Consider the following 6,000-nt stretch of genomic DNA (forward strand, 5'->3'; position numbering starts at 1 on the left):
CAATCCCATCGATCATCATTGGACCCATCACCCCTACAAATCCATACAGAGATGCGGTTCTACATGATCACCTAAAGTCCTCATACCCACATATTATTGCAAGGACTATGTCACAGTATGTCCACCGACTCTCAATATCATGGCCAATTAATCTCCAAGGTCGTTCCTATATAGGTTTGTAAATCAATTCGACAATTCTGATACTTCTACTCGTTATCCACCGAGAGACATGGTATGATGATTGAGATCATCGGGTTAAATCTAATTTACTCCGAACCATGTGGCCTCATTCATCATCAATACTCCAAGTCATTATGGTAACATCATGAAACCATGACTATTAATCGATAAAGCCAATTTAATATATCACCAAAAAATTTTTAGCTCACGATCATAATTGTCCTACTGAATCCAAACTTACTCCAGGGATATGTAGGTTATGCTACTTTAACAACTTGTTCAATCAAGTTCACCTACCTCTATAACGGTCTTACGATCCACCAAGTTAGTCTAGCTATATCCTCGAGATACATATCATCATCACAACATGCATTGCCTATAAATCATATATCTCGGAACGGTCCTTCCTATGGCATCAGGGTTTTGGTGCTATATTTAAGAATGAAGGATACTTGTTCACTGTAATCACTTGTTCCATAAGGAACCCGGTGCTAAACAGGGTTTATCAGAACTCAATTGGTGCTGTGGAAAATCTGTGTATTAGACACGTAACCAGAAGTTTGATATGGGGAAGCTTGTGAGGGTTAGTTTGGTCTATAGAGGGGTTTGCAATCTTGAGGGAAAGCATAACTTTTACATGTCATGTGTGGTTGAGCGTGTTGTAGTCAGCGTCTTTAGTGTGAGTAACCTATCGAAGTTAATCCTTGGTGCATCTTGTTTGGCTGGTCTCCAGTTGTCGAGAAAGGTGGGAGAGAGGAAGTAGCATCGAGGGGAGTTCCTATGGGGGTCGTATAGTGCAAGTGCAATCAAACAAGTGTCAAAAAGTCAACTCAAAACATCAAGATGAGATAGGTTATATAACTGTGTGCCGGTCGCCTAGAGCAAAAGTGCGACTTATATCAAATTGCAAACAACAACAACAAGTAACACACAACATGGTTCCATCAGAACCGTTTCACGGACTCGACTTCATATAGGGGATTCACGACTCAACCTACCCTAGGGATTTTCGGACTTGACAGTCATGCTTGATTCCTGCTTCGGAGAGGAGTCCGCTCAGTCTTCTGGACCTTCTTATGGTGTCGATGTGTCCTATGTTGTTGTTTGCCAAAACGACTCGGGTTGGGATGAAAAGAGTCCATGATGCCTCCTCATGTGGGGAGCTTCCGACGAAGGTGGTTCCTTATGGCTGTCATTGGCTCGGTCTTCTGTTGCCTTTGCAACCTTGTCATTGTCTTCTTGTCTTCCGAGGCGTCGAGAGTTCCAAGTGGACAAACTATATGGAATGACATTGGCAAGGCATAATAGAGTTCCGACCTTTTAGTCACGTTGATCACAGTATCAACACCTAGGGCGGGGGATGAAGAGAACCGTTATCCTGCTCACTCGGGTGAGGCGGACCAAATGGCGTGTTTCTCATCCATCGGTGGTGGTGACACAACATTGATAATGACAGGGTTGCTCTATTAGCGATGCATATCATGGTCTTGCACATATTATGACCTGATCATCATAGGTGAAGGTTGCATCACTCCGGGACAGTGCCGAGTGTGTCACCATCTGATGGGTGTCGATGTCCTTGTTCCTCATGGAGGTAGCTTCTGTTGGTGTCATCTGGTCGTAGCGTTGCCATCCTTGTATTCCAAGTACGTGGGTGGTCGCTCGGAAAGGTTGCTTCCTTCCAAGTTACCCACGAGGATTTTAAGTACTATGGTGATCAGAGGGCATAAGGGTGCTAGCGACCATTTGCAAGTTTTGAAAAATCAGAGGAGGAGTGTCAGAGAATAAGGGTGCTAGTGACCATTTACAAGTTTTGTAAGTACTTTTGAAGGGTCTGGAAATTTAGCTTTGTCCTAACTAACATCCCTGCTAACTAAGGGCTTGCTACAGTCAGGATGGCTCTGATACCAGCTCTGTGGGGACCCCGACTTATGAGTCGAGATCGCCGAATGAACATTCTTAGTGCTCCTAGAGATCAATGCTCACGGAACACACATAAACTCAATAACAAGAGTCTTACATCCATACGTACCGTCTGATTCAAATAATGACGCTTGTAGTCAAGTCTTATATAGGGTCTTGAAGGCCAACACACCAAACCATACCAGTAGCGGAATTACTGGTTGAAAGACAGAACCCATGCCATCAGCCTTAACCTACAGGCATTCTGACTGGGAAGCATCCTAGCTCACAGGAACGTCACCAAGGTACTATTCACCATTTCCTGTTCTCAATTACCTGGTGAATGAAATAACCAGTGGCAACCCAATGAGTACTTTGAATGTACTCGCAAGCAACCCATGATGCGGAACAAGGCAATAATGCTACATGATATATCTTTAGTATGCAGCCCTAGCAGAAAGTAGATTTTCTTTTAAATCGAGTAACCAGGTGAAGCATAGGTATAATCATGCAGCAAAATGTAGATGGTAATCATAAGGACAGGTTACATATATCAACATATCTGCTAAGGGTTGAACATCCAACGTTCACCCTTCATGCCGAGTTATCCGACATCACAAGTATCATCAATCTCAACCACACACACACTCACACTTGGTTTATGCAAAACCGACTTGAGGTAGTTTAAGCGGGATTACCCAACTGTCCTTGACCGTGGAAACAGCTATTCGAATTGTTTTACACTATGCAGAGGTTCCGCACTGTACCCACGAGATCCGAGAAACTTCCTTGCCATCCACGACTCTAGGTATAACACACCCGTGGCAAGCACCCGATCATTGCCTTTCCGCTGACGATACTAGACAAAGAGTCCACTCGATTGGTACCTAGCCCACATGATGTACGACTTACGAGCGCCAACTCTAGATCGTATCATCCATGCGGGGACCAATGGTGTGCCCGACACATGTAAAAACATCATAGTCGTCCTACCTGGCACGACCCCGACACGAGAGTGACCATATCACTCCCACCACTAGTAATGTGAGCTCTTTGCTAGCACGACCAGAGTAGTCAACAAAGCCCCGTCCAATAAAGGGGTATCGTGGTCGCACATGTAAGGTTGGGATGGTCAACAAATCTTAAATATAATCCCATTTCCGAAACCGCACACACAAAACCTTTCCAGGTACACCACTTCTTCCTCAAGTGGTCATCCATCTCAACACCATCACCCTCGGGCATTAGTGGCACCCGGCGGGGTTTTCGGAAAATCTTTGAGATCACCTCTGTGTTACCATCACCATGCATATGCTCATCCTAAGCGTAGCACTACTCTCTACTTGTCAACTTATCATAATTGTGACCCTCATAGATGGTAACGTCATGGTCAAATGCAAGTGCTCCACATGAGCCAACGGTAACACCATACCGAGTGTTTACGAATTATTCATGATCATATGCATCGGAATATAGTAATCAACATTGCATGCATAAAATATTTTTCTCAAACATGGTCAAAGGGTTTCTTGCCTTAATCAAATAGGTCTCCGGGGCCTTGGAGGTCTTCCGGTCCAACTTCGAGTACTCTGTCTATTCCGTCAACTACCGCCCGAGACAATCACAATGAGCCACACAGTAAGCAGAAATAAAAGTGCTATATAAATTGGAGTTTTATTTTTGAGGGACATATCTGGTCATAAGAAAAATACCTAAAGTTGTTCTAAGGGATTTGGATCACCAAATATTTTTAAATAGTGGAAACGGAGGCATTACTAGCCCCACAGGAGGTATACTGAAAGCATTTTATTAAAAATGAGTGGAGGTATTCATTTAACAAGGCATGAATTTAGAAATATTTTCGAAGTTGTTTCACTGGATTCGGAGTTGGTATGCAATTTCGATGGATTTTCTAACATTGAATAAATAGAAAAAAGGGGCTATTTATTTATTTGATGCAACAAAAACATAACAAACGAAAAATGTTGACTAATGCTGCGAAAAATAGTGCATGATATTTGAAGTCTCTAGAAATTGGAATCACACCATTTGGAGTTGATTTGAATCCTCTAGGATTTTTGCAAGGTGGTGTTTAAAATATTCAAATTGGTATTTGAATATGAACCCCACAGAAAAGTTATTTGAAAAAAATGCTCAATGCACTTATCTGGATAGATCTTGATTTAAGGAACCTGTAGGAATTTGAATCATTGGATTTGGAGTTATATATAATTATTAATGGATTTTACAAATTTCTCATAAAAATAAAAGGAAATGGAAAATGGCTCACAGTCTGGCTATGCGGTGCTAACGGCGTAGGATAGCCATTGGGCCGGCCGATCTGCATAGTGGCGCGACGCCCAGGCTACGCCGAAGGCGTATTTGCGCGTGTGCGCCTTCGATGCAGGGAGGCTGAGTCTGGCGCGGGCGCCTCCACTTAAACCGAGGGGCCCAGCCTTGGCACCCCGATGCGCGGAACCCGGCCATCAGGCCATCTCCTACCTCCCGCTCGACCCGGGCGAGACAGGGGTCTCGGGGTCGAGTGCTTGCCAGCACCTCCCCAGTGGGACCGACTACCCCTGGCGATGCTTCGGCCACCAGAGGACTTGGGCGATCGAGCCGCACCCACCTGGGCGCTCCACCCCTACCGGAGGGGGGCGAAATGAGAGCCCTGTCAGCCGCAGCGGTTCTGGTGATGGGGGCGCGGTTCCAACCTCCTCACAACCCGAGGGGAATAGGAGAGTGGGGAGGCCGCATGGGAATCTGGGGCACCTCATTGCGGTCGCGGAGGAAGGCTCGAAGGGGGAGCTTGGCGGAATGTGCCGCACTTGCGGCCATGGCGGCAGCGACGGCGGCCGCTGGGGTGGACCGAAGGCTCGGGAGGAGCTACGATCTAGTCCAGGGAGTAGCTTCGGAGGGAGGGCGGTGGATCAGAGGGCCAGGGTACTCGGGGGAGAAGAAAAACGAGGTGGCGAAGAGGAGGAGCTTGAGCTCACCTCGGGTGCTCTGGCATGGGGGATATACTCGTGCCTGGGCGCTTTCGAGGCTAGCCAGTGATGGCGAGCCACGTGGGAGGCCAGGACGGAGAACCTGGGAGTGGTTGTGGCCTGACCTGAGCTGAAGGGCCAAGCCAAGGTGCAGAGCACCAGTTTTGCAGGCTAGGGAGGTGGTCACCACGGGGCCTCATGTGTACAGTGGCATTCGGGCCGGTCAATGATGTCTGACATACAACGCATGCATTCAGGAGGGAGATTGAGGAGTTTGGCCTCATATGGGATAATTCAGGTGCGTCTTCTTCTTTGTTTAAGTTTGCAATAGCAAACTGTGGGCTAGCATAAGCTGTTTGCACTGAGAGGAAATTGAGATGAAACCTTGTCTAGCAGTCATATTTATGGAAGGACTACAAGAGCGCCAATATTCAGCTCAGGGGATGACATTAGCTAACAGTTGTAGTTCAAGGCTACATTTCTGCCAAAACCTAGTTTCATAAGGGCTACTCATATTTTCCACATGAGCATGCTATATTTTTCTTTGGAATTATGATATAGCATACTAGAGATGCTTTGGAAACATGAAGGGTATTGGCATGAGTAGAAGTATAGAAAAAGGGACAAAAGAGGGGCTGCCATGGTAAAAAGAAGAGGTAAGGAGAGGGAGTTACCCTCCAATAATTTACCGGAGGCCATGGCAAAGTTGTTGGAGTAATAGGGGACTAGAGAGAGTTGTGGTTAAAATTTGAGCTCAAGGGAAAATAGTAGAAGGGGCCAAAATAGCAATTTTGGTAATTGGGCACAAGGTGTTTGATGGATGTTAGGGTTACACATGGATTCCAATTGCTAAGAAACTTAACAGGATCACATGATGGGTCAAAATGAGCTTGTGTACCAAATTGTTGATTTCTTCGAGAAAGTTTCCAAT

This window comes from Hordeum vulgare, chromosome 4H (assembly GCF_904849725.1).
Source record: "Hordeum vulgare subsp. vulgare chromosome 4H, MorexV3_pseudomolecules_assembly, whole genome shotgun sequence".
NCBI classification, from domain to species: domain Eukaryota; kingdom Viridiplantae; phylum Streptophyta; class Magnoliopsida; order Poales; family Poaceae; genus Hordeum; species Hordeum vulgare.